Source organism: Phlebotomus argentipes, unplaced genomic scaffold, assembly GCF_947086385.1.
Source record: "Phlebotomus argentipes unplaced genomic scaffold, Phlebotomus argentipes genome assembly contig_75, whole genome shotgun sequence".
NCBI lineage: Eukaryota > Metazoa > Arthropoda > Insecta > Diptera > Psychodidae > Phlebotomus > Phlebotomus argentipes.
This window is the reverse complement of record NW_026776170.1, coordinates 1,461,850-1,476,822: the sequence shown is the minus strand read 5'-3', so window position 1 is coordinate 1,476,822 and position 14,973 is coordinate 1,461,850.

Below are 14,973 nucleotides of genomic sequence, written 5' to 3'. Positions count from 1 at the left end.
CAAATATTTATAAATATGAAATCTGTAATTTTTTCATTTCTTGTAAAAAGATATACGAAATTTTTCTTGAAATATTCTACGAGCTCTTCTTTTTTTATTTTACACGTAACTTTTTTTACATCTCTACTGGTTCTAGTAAATGTGCGTAAAAGCAGCAAAATGCAAGAATAGAATTATCATATATTGTTTTTTTCTATTTATTTTTCTGATTAGTCAATCTTTATTGAAAAAGGGCTGTAGTGTAAAAACTATAGAGTGATTTTTCCCCAGAAAAAGGTGGTAAACATCTGAACCATATAACTTATCTCGGTACTTGCGTTATTGTGTGAAGTATATAGCGAAAAAGACTGAGGTGCAAATTAAACAGCAGTTATTTTTTATCGTCCTAAATCAAACGGTATAGGATTGATTCCATTCGTTCAAAGATTTATTTAAAAAAAACTCTACCGTTATGCTTAAATTAAAATACTGTAAGATATTGTTATTTTAAAAATACTACCATATTATTGATTCATAAATTTGTAGACTTTCTTTAACAATATTGTATGTTGTGTTGTAACTTTACTTCCATTACACTTCAAATAAGCTATCAAAGTTATGAACGCGCCAAAAGGTGTTGCAAGATTACAATTCATATCACTTACAGAAGTGGGGAATTCATCATCTTCTGTGAGATTTGAAACATTAATATCTGAAGTTAATTCATATATTTCGTCATATGAAGACAAGAAAAGCCAAAAAATACACGTGAAAACCAAGGACGTTTACTGTAATTATGTTTTTATGTCGAACAACACATATTTATTGGATTTTTCTCGACATTTGTGCACATTGCTATATATTAGATCAAGGGTTTGTATTTCCAGACACCCTTTGACTCCTCCCCAAGGAAACTAATTAGTTTCCCAATATATAAGAAGTTATGGTTTAATTCCATTCACGCACATATGTCGTGACTGTGTTAAAATATCACAACAAAGACATCTTCCGGGAAGATGTCTTGTTACTGGTATTCTCTATTTCGTCCTGTTAAATTCATTCTTCGCGTTGAAAATATCCCTTGGTAATCGTCGAAAACTCCTGGAAGTTCTTTGAGATTAGATTAGGAAGAACACGAAAAAATGCGCTTCACTTGCACTGAAGAAGATTCCCTAACTCCTGCCTGCTTAAAAGTAGCCGCAATGAAATGACATGCTGGCAGCTGAAATTCGTATTTAATTAACTCTCCACTAAACCTTTCAATGCCTTCTTGTTCGTATTTCATTTTAATTTTACACTAGCAGTCGCCAGGCGGCGGACAATGCATATAAGCTATGAAAAGCGAAAAGTTCCAACTCGCTCGGCCAGGTTCCAATTCATCAAGCCCCATTAGAATGGAGATTTTTTTGTAAATATTCTGTTCTCAACTTCAAAATATAATAAAAACAAATCAGAGAAAATGCCATTTTTTTTTAGTTTTTCGTCTTGAAAACTTCCAAAATAGTTTTTTTTTAAACTTCAACATCCCTAGCGGTGATTGTATCAAGTTATTGTGCCGGAATGGAGGATGGCTTTGCAAGGCCTTTTCCATTAGTATAAAACAGTTTTAATCAGTAATTGGAAACGGAGTAGAGACCGTTTTACATTTTCGGCTTTGGATCATGAAATCTAGGGTTCAGAAGAACCTGGCGCCTGAAGTGATCCGAATATAACGAAGAGAGAAGTGTAGCTTTTTTTCGTCTTATGTTGTTCTCCTGCTTGTCGAAACACAGAGGTTTCTAACGCCTTACAGGTAAGAAATATCGACATAGCGAGGTTTTCGCTGAAAATATGCTGTTACTCGAAAGATGATGTGGTCAAATCCTACCCCAACCCTTCCACCAACCATTAAAAAATCACTTTTTATTTACTCAATCCCTATGATATGGATCGAGTCCAAATTTTAATTTGTTACAGCTTGCGTCAAGATTTAACCAGTGAACCCATCACTTTAGATCATCGATCTACTTGGACCCTAGATGTCAAAATCCAAATTTGGTTAATAAAATAGTCTAGACTTCGTTTTCCATTACCGATTGGAAGAAATTCGGCCTTTTTAGATATGTTTCACAAAGTGCCACTTCCTATTTCAACATCATAATTTGGGACGCCAATTTCTAGGACAGACTTTAGTCAGTCAAAAACGATTTTGAAAAAATTATAGACGATTATCACAGACTAATTATTACATATTTATCTAGTTTTTGACATGTTGTAGCTGATTAAGGACATTTTCAATAACACCATACTTATGTATATGGCTCGATGTTCCGGGAGCGGAGATGTGGAGGGTCACAATGTGCATCTTTAGTGACCCATATCACCGCTGTTTACCGTTCGATCAAAGATTATTATTCTGTGAAGTATAATTAAAATTTGGATGCCTGTATCCTGGCACATTTGTGAAGATAAGATTTTAGCATGTTGTATTTCAATTCAAGACGTTCCCACAAATAGATCATAACTTTACATTGATGTACTATAGGTCCGGAATTTTGGGGGTTCAAAGTTTAGATTTTAAATTCACTATGATCTTGGTTCTCTATTTGTCGGATCTAAGGCTCTGATAAACTTCTGAACTATTTAAAACAACATATGTTCATCTTACTACCGCTAGAGTCACTAAAATGAATAATAATGTAATTTTTTTTTTAATTTTTAAAACTTCCTAAGTTGAGCTTAAGAAGTTATGCTTAATAGAACTAAAGTTATGATGGTTCAAATTTTTCATATGAAAATTTTGATATATTTTAATTTTTACTTTTTCAAAATTGCCACATCTGTTGTTGGCTACAGAAGAAAGCTACTACAATTCCTATCTCCCTTTTAAGCGCACACTAATCGTGTGCTTATTTATTTACATTTTCTCTCTCTCTCGCTTCTCCGTGCAAATAACCTGGGCGAAGTTCAGCTCTATCTGTAATAGTGCAAAAAATCAAATGTCGCAAAATCGACTAAAATGACGTCAGAGAGGCTAATTATGACGAAAAGGAGGGTCATTTTTTGGGTCCCGTCCGCCGGTCGGTGAATAAAAAATATAGCGATGAAAAATAACCATAGCTCCGCTTTTTATTAACTGATCGGAATGATTTTATTTTAATTAGAAAGATCTCGTAAAATGCCATCTCCCACCCAAACATTATAACTTTAAAGGACCAGCGCTAGAAATGCTAAAGTCGAAAAAACCATTTTCGAAATTGAATAACTCGGAAACGAAATCTTGCATTTTCTTTAAATTTAAATATGTTGTAGCTGAGGTCGTAGCTGAGGACTATGAATATTGAGTGCATGTGCCCTCTACTTATGCTGTTTACCCTCACAAATCTAGTGAGTTGCCTACTTTGTGGCGATTGAAATCCATAAATTATTTTTTATCTCTAGCAATGGCTTGAAGTTTCACATGCCCCGCGATTCATAGCTGAAAATTTATATTATCCGATTTCGGCCCGAATCACCAAATTACTGTTGAAATTTGCGTGTAATTTTCTTAAAATACTTTTGAACATGGACACGAGGAGTCGCAAGAGCGTTTTTTGCTGGGACTTTGCGATGCTCCACCAGAAGCGCACGCTCCGTCGGTAAATTTTCGTCAAGTCAGACATGCCGAGTGTTTGAAAAATGTCAACTACGCATAAAACTTGCGGAAATCTGCAAACTGTGGACACAATTAAGCAGGTAAGTAATCATCAAATGTAAGAAATAATGTCTTAAAACATTTGTATGATGGAACATCAAGGTTTATTTTATTTTTAAATTAAAATTACCAATTGAACGTGTATTCTTTGCATTCAATCTTCATTCTTTATATCTAATATCACTTTAGCTTAGCTACAAATCGAGTCTGCCACATTTTGAGTTGGTGGCGTCGCCCAGCTCACCCATAAGCGAACCTTGGCGTTCGCTTATTACATGTTTTGTATATTCTTCGTTTCTCTTGTTGTTACTTCATTGATAGTTCACGAATAAGATAAGTTAAAGTAAGTAGAAAAAGAGATTCAAATGGGAAACTCTCCTTTTTAAAATACTTTTCTATGCCAATTATATCTCGCAAATTTTCATAAAGGTAAGAATTTACATCGATATTTGTGGTATTAATAGCAAATTTAAAGTGAATGCGATGAGAAGAAAAAATTTAAAATGCGTTGATCGTGAGACACACAATATATCGTTGTTCCAAGTATTGCGAAATTAGAAGACACTAAGCACAATCCAATTCATTTTATATATTCTGTTCATATTTATGCGAAGAGTCTTCTAAAAAGTACTTGTATTTTAGGTACGATAACAACATAATATGTTTGATTGAAATGACACAAAACAGAGATTTATTTAATAACATAACATCTTGCCTAAGTCCCAGAGGAGCGTCAAAGTAATCCAGGACGGAAGTTACAGTAAGAAGGTGAAGAAATCTCATTAACATCGTGTGAATACAAGTATTTGATAAAGAAGAGATGATTGAAGAAACAAGAAGAATCAGTGGGGCAGGTGTGATGAATGATTTCGGGGCGTATGGTGGGGACAAATGTTTCAATTTCTCAATGGTAGCGGAAGCAATTTGATGAGATTCCTATGACACGTTGCTTTTTAGCTCCGATTCTCATGGGAATCCATGCTAGCTGATTCGATTCGACACCGCAAAACCGCAGTGTTTCAATGAGCCACGAAATCATTGATTCACCGACGGCCATCACGGCCACTTCCGTTTCAATTTTTCGGTGTATACATATAACCGACTGTTGGCAGTTACACTCTTCCCCGGCAAAGCTTAATCATTTACATGGAGAATTTGTCTACACAATAGAAATATTCAGAAAAACAGATTTGGCATAAGGTATATATTATTAAAATCATAATTTTCAGTCTGCACTTTATTCTTCTTTAGTTTATGATTAGAATATATGTTTAGTTTTAATCCCTACAGTTGTCATACCTTCTTCACTAGGCAATAAACTTTCTTTTTGTTAACAAAACTCATAAATTTTCTTCAATTACTTGGACAACCATTTTTTGTCCCGTGTATCACTAAATATAATTTAAGTTATTCATTTAGTATCTGTTTGAATTAGGATTATTTTTTTACATACCATATCAATAAATTTGTATGTTCTTTTTTTTTAATCATAATCAAGCTTATTATAAAATCACAAAGAAATCTTATTTTACACGCTTCTTAGGGCATTTTTGCATGCATCCGTGTTTGATATAAAAATGAACATTGCACCAAAAAAATAATAAATGGTGTGACCACAGAACATGAACAACTCTCGTGTTATTATTTCATAGAGTATAAGTTGATCTTCGGAAAAGAGTCAAAGTGTGTGTGTTTGAAAATAAATTCCCTACAAATTTGTCAAAAATTCTGACCGCCGTAAATTTATCCTGAAAAAAACACTGAGCTCAAGTTTTACATAACTCATAAAGACATAAAAACTTCAAGACATACCCAGTTTATTGTGAACCTTGATCTTATAAATAAAGAATGGTAGCTTAACATGAATTTTTGAGCACTGGGAAAGTCTGTGTTATACTAGGTCGCGATTTGGCACTCTTCAGAGGGTCGCGGGCTTTAGTTCAACAATTTGGGTCACTACAGGCAAACCCCAATACGCGTTGGAGCGAACAGAATAGTGATCGCGAACGCTCAAGGGATGGTGAATATGTGCCACCGGTCGAGGTAAAGAGAGTGAGAGTGAGGGCGCGTGGGAGTACCGGGGCAATTGTTGTTACTTGAGAACGACCTTGGCGATGGGTAGTCAATTTCCCACCGTCCAAGTGTGGGAAACATGCGAAAGGAAAAGTATCTGTGAATAGAGGAACCAAAGAGAAGAAAAAAGCAAGCCAGATGACCGTCTCAGTGCTCGAGTGCTATTAAGAAGATAGTTCCCACGAGGGGTTTCTCAATATGCACTATAACATCTTTTGGCTTGTAATCTCCTAACAATCCTTATAAATTGCTTGATTTCCTAATAATTTTCACCCAAAACACCCAATAGTGAAAGAAGTGGATCGCTAATTTACTGTAAATTTATTTCCTATAAGTAATTTTGATATCTGTTTCAGTTTGTTGCACTTGTATCGTGAAACATAACAATATATTCAAGTTCAGGAGAAAATTTTTGCTTCTCCTTGTGCTTGAGCTTAAAAATTCGTTTTAAAGTCATTCACTTTGAGAACTTTTCCCAAAGCCTGGTCGTGCAATTCCGTTCATTACCAAATTAGAATATTAATTTTTGTGGACAATAAAATATAACCCAATAATTTATAAATTATTGTGTGAAAATGAGTATCGTAAAGCTAAAGAAATATTTTTATTAATACACAAGTAACATGGAATATTTCCTTCAAATATGTAATTCTTGAAACATGCTAATGTCTCCTATAGGCGGAGATGTGTAGCTGCATTGTGTCAAGGGGTTTCATTTATTCGGTGATGATCTCGTAAAACCGCAAGAGCTCGACTTCAAAATTTTTATGGTGATCTTAAGATGCACTATCCATCATTAGCCACAAACGACCGGTGGAAATTATGTTACATACTAAATTAGCTCCTTCCCCCTCTACATATTTAAATGCATTGCAAACACTTTTCTGAATTTTATGTATGTTAAGTGATCCCTCAAGTAATTTTCAAAGTTACCTGACTTTTAACTTGAGCTCAATTTGCTCTTTTTCTTTAATCCTGTAAAAGTGTCATGTAGCAGATTCAGTGAACCAATCAGCGTTTCGAATGAAGTGACAAGTGTGGTTTAATCCTGGTCGATTATAACCACACCACATAGTAATAATAGCAATCTAGGCTTTTAGACTTATTAGGATGGGATATAGTGTTGTCTCCAAGGGATTTCATGTGAGACATCCTTTTCCGTGAAGCTAAATGGCATTTTGCGACGTACTTCAGCGTGAAAGAAGGAGATAATCGAGCAACATCACGACAATCTCATTGGATTCCACATACAGTTTTCATGGAATTTGACCCGAAAATCACGATAAATCGACGAAGCGAGTCGGCCTGGAGGTGAATCGATCGCGAGAGTCGGAATGCGGGACAGCATTGGGGGCTTGATAGTGCATTATATGGTGACTGGGTCACCTAGTTCGTCCCTGAGCGTGCCAGATTGAATTGGCGCGATATCGAACGCGCTCAATTTGATTCGATATGGCGTTATGGGAAAAGCGGGATGCCAGATGGCTGTAATCGATTTCATCTGCAATGACGTGTATCAATCGATCGCGTTTTCTTGCAATTTCCAATGTTGTCAAATGGGTTTTTTACTCACCATCTCCACTTCCTGCCATTGAAGCCGCGTGAACGTCTTCTGGAATAGCGTGAACAGGTGAATTTGAATACCAAGCTACGGTCCAGGTGAGTGATCCCCGAATTCCCACCAAAAAGAAAATCATCTGACAGTATTGCTCGTGATTTCATCTGAGAAACCAAAACACAGTACTCACTTCTGTTAATGCGAGAGAACATCCCTAGTCAATGCATAATTTGGTTTAAAAAAAATTACCCGTTACTTCATAGTACCATAATTTGTATTTAGTTTCAGGTTTTTAAATTTTAATCTTAAATTATGTTTGAAATACAAATATTTTTATTTTTGAAAAGTCCGCATTCTTAGAGTGACCACATACTTCTGGTAATTAACTAGATTACATAGGTCCCAAATGAATAAATTCACAATATGATCAATTTTGAATACTTAGCTGCATTGATCGCATTTCTGACTGCATCACTACGACTTTCTCCGTATAAATAATGTCAGGATAAAATTCTCGCCTGCACAGTGCCTTAGTTAACTGTTAATTCAAACTAGCACTGACAGACTTTTAACGTGATCTAAAGTAGTATGAGAACAGAACAATACTAAAAATAATAATTTTAAATCAAGACTATACAATTAATATAATGCTCAAATTGTGGTTCTGATCATTATTAAATCTTGAGAATTTTATTTAACAGGCTTCGTGTTTGGTATAAAAATTGTGATTGGTCGTAAAAACCAATTGGCACTCATTCCAGAGACCAAATTTTGATATCATTACATATATTTGGAGTAATCAGAAAATAGAGTAAGCTTTATTTTATGTATAGCGGTCTAGGCAAGAATGCAAAAAATTATATTACAATGCGTTTTTAAATTGTTGCGCAATTATCATTGTAAGTTTGAAGACTTAAAATCTAATCCCACATTATTACAACTTTTATTCTAAACATACAAAAATTCTTTTCTTCAATTCCTCCAATAGAACATGTTTGTGTTTAGGTCCAATATAATGATAGTCTGTTACTTTACAGCAAATGCGTTTTTGATGTCTTTTCAACCGATACTGTGTATTCAAATAGCCACATAAAAATTGGAATGTGTGCAATTACTGATAAAGAAAAATATAAATTTTTTTTGGCTGATAATTCCTAACCCGAAAAAAATTGCTGGAATTGCCTTCATATTTAACCATAAGCGCCGCATTCGTTTAAATTGATGCTAAAGAATTTTTCAGTAATGCAATATGATTTTACTTTAAAGGGAATTAGGACAGTAGATTTTTTTGTGTTTAAAATGGAGCAATTTACCATTTATTGTGAGTTTCTTCCTATGAAATTGATACATATTTTTTGTGGTGTTTTCTTTTTTTACCTATGTAGCTGGGATAATTTGGTTTTTAACCTCTAATTAGACTACCAGATGCATTTACATTAACAAAGACATTTTAAACGAGAGGTTGTGCTTGAATAAACGCAATATACATCGACAAGGATTATTGGGTGTCGATAATTTTAATGCAAAAAAGCTAGCCTACTCAGGAATCAAAAGCCCTTTTAATCATTTTTCAGAATGATTTTATCAGAATTATGCCTAATTTCTTCTTTTCAATATGTGCACATAACACAACAGTAATAACCAGTAATATTATCATATTGACTAAGCAAGAGAGACTAAAACTGCGTTGCAAGATTGCGATTCGTATCTTTTATGAAAGTGAGAAATTTATTTTCAATTCATAAATTTCGCCGCGTAAAGACAAGAAAACCCGGAAAATTCACGGTGAAACTAAGGAAATTGATAGGATGTGTGTGTTTGGGTAAATCAACTAAGATTTGTGCAGATTTCAATGCACAAGATTCAGTTTATGTGTTTCTGGACATTCTTCGAATCTTTCCAAACTAAACCTTTCCATAATCAACTAATTGATTTCCTAAAACATCTGCAAGTCATAAGAAGCTATATTTTGCTTCTATTTATTGCTCACGCATTAAAGTTATCTCAAAGACATTTTCCCGGAAATTCCGGGCTCACAATCCTTCAAGCATCGCGTCTTAAACACATCCAATGCTATATAGTCGTTTTGACAGATGAAATTTGAATTCAAAATTTGTTAAGTTGGAATAACTTCTAAGCCCAGCAATTAAGTTCTGCCATAGTCAAGGTTCGATACGAAGAATGCTCCCTGCATTAGACAATGACAATATCATGTCGTATGTGAGTCTGCATTATAATGAAAGTGCATCCGAACACTGATAATTTGGAATGCGTATCATTTAAATTAAGTTGGCAGAGATATTTGTGTACAATGCTAGTACTTCACGAATTCTCAGGATTCTAGGAGTCTCATTGGACTAAATCCTGATATGAAGTTCGGCTTTTTTTTATATGAATAAGTGACCAGTTGCAAATAGTCCAATGTGTACTTAGAGCAACACTGTCAGATATGATCACACTATAAATCACTGAACCCACTCTTTGGTTTCTCCTCCTGCACGGGTTGTTGATGAATCTGCATCATGTCTTGACCCTGCATGGGGTGGTGGAGCGATGCGCCTTGTGTGACGTTAAGGTGCCCCAAATGTGGCTGCAGTTCCATGCTTATCATACTACATGCGAATTACAGGAATCTCACCATTTCTCACTTCTTTTCGTGCACCAACACTGATAACTCGCGTTGGACTGAAAGCGTGCTACAGCTTAGAAGTAACTGATCAGCACCAGCGCGTCGCGACCGGAATGCACGATTACGAGTTGGCAAAGGCGGGGCCACATAGATGTCTTACATGGGGAGCCAATCATAGTATTCGTAGTGGCGATCATCACCGCCACTATTGGACAATGTAGCACGAGACGCGTTTGCGAACAACGGCGAGAGATCAACTGTCGGTGGCTTTTGTCGATTCTACTTTTTGCTCCAGTCGCCTGTTATGAAAATGACAATAAAATTTTGATGTTAATTCGAAGGAAACATATTACCAATAAGGTTCACCACATCACTTGAGCGTTCATTGATATTGTAACCGCCCTAAGTTGATTGTAATATAATAAACAGAAATTTAGCAGAAAAATCAGAAGGAAGTAGTAGAAAAAACTATTAATTTAACTTAGAAATTATCTAGGAGGCGAAAATAATTCAATATGCGGCCAATTTGATTGATTGAAATGTGAAAATCTAAAACCGTCACAACTCGGATTATATGGCTCTGATCCAAACCATATCCCTATTTTGGAAACCTTTTGGAAGAAACATAATTTTAACGAAATTGATTAACATGGTATTATAACTTTTTCCTTCAGAATTCCAAAAATACAATTGATCATAGTGCTTCAAGTAGTAGTCCTATTATTTAAAATATTTGTAAAATATTACGATACCTTTTTCCAAAAAGCCTAAGAATATTAGATGAAACAAATAGGACCAAAGTTTTGAAATACAAAAAATTTATATTTTGAATCACCATAACTCCGGTCGTATTTCTTTAGTGTGGAATTATTACCTATTTTTTGAGACATCCTTGCTGATTGACTCCACTAATGTGAGATATACAATTTCTGTAATATCTACTAAAACAGCAATTACAAAATACAAGCGATTGTTGTGTTTCCTCATAAGGGCACATACGAGTACGATTTGATCGTGCTTTATATGTAAAAAAAAATACAGTTAACGGCAAAACTGTCTCAATGATTGAGCATATATGATTTTCATATATGCTGTATCAGTAGAATGATAAAGCTATGATATGTTTTGCAAATACAATCCCGAAATCAGTATATGCACAGTATTTGTTCTGCAATGCATTGTTATGGAGTCTGTGCACGTTTAAAATTGAAGCGATAATATTTATTGTCTCTCTTTGCGCCATAAGTTTTATAATTTTCCTTCTTACTCCTTTTAACGGTTTGACGTCAAACCATCGTTCTCTCATTTGTTGCCTCTAGTTTAGTGCAAATCGCGAAAAAGAATAAGAAAATGCCTTAATTTTACTGTTCAACTTCTATAGCATTCGCCATTATAAACCTTGCAAGATTATTATTATAATAAACAATTGTTATAAAATTTAAGTTATATATCAAGAAAGGCAACGCGATATAAAAGTTCAAAAATTGCATAACACGGCTTAGACTTAAGAATAACACTTAATAATGATATTTCAATCGGGCACCGAAATATTGCTGTTTTCTAGCAGCTGCCTTGAAGGAAGTAGCAATGGATTTTTCCCCAGAACTTTCTTTCCCTTCTGATAGGTTTACAATCCATGATGAAAGGGAGTTAAGGAGAGATAAAAGTTAGCACCACTTTTGGCACCGAGCATCTGGCAACAGTTCGAACATTGTTCGCCGAAAATTTCTTCAAGAAAAATGGAGAGAAAACTCTATGTTCGCTAAGTTTTTTAGAATACCCTAGAATAGAATAGAAAGGAGTAGTATTTATTGCTATTGTATGGATTGATGGATTTCTATTGGACCTACCAAACACCTCAAATTTTTATTGTTATTCAGAAGAGTATTAAAAAAAAAACGGCGAGTGATAAGAATGTAAAATAAGACGTAAAAAGCTTTTTTGACAACAATCTTGCATAATTCTGTATTTAAGTCACAACTTTTCTATATTTTTCGTTTTAGGTTTTTATAACTGCTCTAGCCTTGGCTGGTTTCAAAGATTCCAGAATCTACGGAAAATTGACTGTTTCTACCTCCTCCTTTGTGTTATTTGTCTTTCTTTATATGCGCACAATGTTCATGTGGTTTCTGACTTTTGATTAATGCATATTTGGTTAACATATAAGATTAATGAATAGAAAAATATAATCTGCACCTACTGAACTTCTTTACGATTGACAGACGACTCTGACGAAATCCCGAAACGACTCATATTTGTGTCCAGATTTCACTATGTCGTGTCGAATTGAGCTGCCTTCGGAAGCTAGAAAGGCTTATGATTCCACAGGTAGTTGACTTGGCGACTAGAGAAATTATTACGGATTAAGCAAAGATGAGAGAAAAGGCAAAGGGATCTCACCCTCTTTACATGTAATATCACTTATAGGTCGTTATGTAACTGTTGAGTGTGATTCCATGGCAGGCGCTATTGATTGGGGTCCCTCTGGTGGGTCCCTCGGAAGCGCCAAAACAAAAGGCGCGACCGTTGTGAACGGAACTACAAAATTAAGGTGGGTGAATAATAAAATATGCCCGTGAAGTGGCGGAAAGAAAAAGGGAGTGAGAGAAGTATGATGAAAATAGGGGACATCGCGGAAGAGGGCGAATTAAGAGTGAGAATTGAGGGGACGCACAAGACAGGGTCACCGTTTTGTGTTGTCCTTCTCTCACTTATACTTTAGAATATTCATTTTCAATGCCTGCATTAACACTGCTACCTGTTGGTCTGGCGACCCTCGTGATGCATCAACCTGTTACTATGCATTGTATATTTAACTGACAACAACCAACGGTCGTCAAATTGACCATCAGGCGGCTCAGCGAATAAATCACAGAGATTGACCAACGGATTCTTTTTAACATAGTATGCTAAATGCGACTTTCAAAATCGTCAATAATGTCTTAAAAAATGTTTTTTTTTTTGGATTTTAGCAATAGAATAGAGAGAAAAAAAGAAATTGCTTTTTATCACAAATAATTCTCAATAGTTTAACTCTCTTAACACATCTCAAGCTTTTTATTTTGAAAATATCACCACATATCGTTGCAAATACCGTTTAATTTGCTCCTTACAACACTTGTTTCTGTTTTACGCATTTATATTGAAAGGTCATAAACAAAATAATGAATAAAAGCTAAATGAATAAAGCCATGAGCTAAATTCTAGTCTTTCTGGTCTAGAAATCGCCAGATACAACGAAAACCCGAATAAATAAAAAAGTCATTCTATATTTTGTTTTATCTGTAATAGTTTTTTTTGTACCAAAAATTTGTAATGTATTTGCAAAAAAATTCTATCGGCAAAATGTGAAGCGAATTCGTCACATTAGTAAGGAATTCAGTCCAGAGCACTCAAAATGTGTTTTAACGCTATTGCCAGGAGATCAGGTCTCCAAGACATCTATCATCCAAGAAAATGTTCTTTGAGAGCGAATTTTTGAAAATGGAAAAAAGCGGAAGAATGGCTACTGTAGAACTAAAATTGGTTACAGTGTATGGAAATGATGTTCAAAGTCACACATCTAGCGCCACTAGAAGAGCTCAGCTGATCAAGATATGGAAAATGAGTTAAAAAGGGCGGACAGCACAACGATAGAATATATGTACCTTTTCTTTGGCTCCTGTGAGTTGATTATGCTATGAAAGTTAGACACTCAAGCCTGAAGAAATCATATCATATTTTGTAAGCAAGAAACGTAATGTTCCAGACTTAAGTGTTTACTCATGTTTATAAAACCTCTAAATGGAAGACAAAAATTTATTCAATTTTTTTTTTATAGAATAGAAAATGTATTTATTAGCGCTAATATAAGAACAAATTTTTAAAGCGTAGTTTGCGCCTTCCGATGTGTAAGTATTGCCGGGCAAACTTACCTTGAATGTTCCTCTTAACATCCTGGATAGAACTACTTCAGAGGGAGAGATGTAAAAACTGAATTTTTGTTGGAAAAAAATTTATTTTTAACAATTTTATACAAATTATATAGTTTCTGAGAAAAATGTGGGATAAAAGCTTAGAAATAACTATTCATAAATTTAATTATAGATTTAGAGCAAACAAGGTTTCCTTATTTTAAATTATAAAAGTAATCTGAATTGAAAAGAGTATAAAAATATTATTTCACATAAAATTAATTCTATGGAGTTTGCCCATAAGTAATTATGTGAATGGCTTCTGCTGAAATGGAAGGATACAATGGATGACATACCAGGATGGACGCTGAGTGTTTAAATTATTTCATTTAAACCCGTGAAATATGATTAAAGATTGTTGATGAAGTCACCCAAAGTTGAGTGATCAACAGAAGAGGGGCATGAGGTATATGAAGCATTTTTCCGCCCTCGAGTTAGCGAAACGGAACGGAAAGAGGTGGAAAAATTATGTTTCTACTATGGAAAAGCCGCCTCGTGCCGCCTGTATCGTAATGCTGGGAGTCTTTGGGTCAGAGACGAGAAGCAGCAGCAACAAATTGCGATTTGCGAGAGACAAAGAGAAATACAGGAACTCTATGGGTATTTTTTGCTGTACTTCTTCACCTCAACTCGACTCGGTCGTATATACGTTGTTATCTTATGAGGAAGTACGCTTCGTTGCCCATTATAGCGTGTTGCTTTGGCTTCTCTTCATTTATTACTATTATTCTCTGCTTTTTTGCTCACTGCTTACTTTCATATTCATTTGCGACTCTACCTACCACCCTCGGCTCAAAGGGAATGGATTACCTGGCTCTTACAGATTAAGTTTATTGAAGTATATATTTCGAAACAATAAATTTGAACAATCAGGTATTACTATTTTTTCCAAGATTTGAAATCTAAAAACACACTATATAAACCCTTTTTCTCGGCCTTTAGTGTAGTTAAAACTTATTCGAACTGCAAATGAATTTATATTTCTAAGTCTCATTTTCAATTGAAATCATTAAGACATTGTTCTTTTTGTATCTATTCAGATTTGTCGATTCTAGCGAAATTTCTCGTGGTTGCCTCTAGTTGTAAAATGGTAGGAATTGGTATTGAA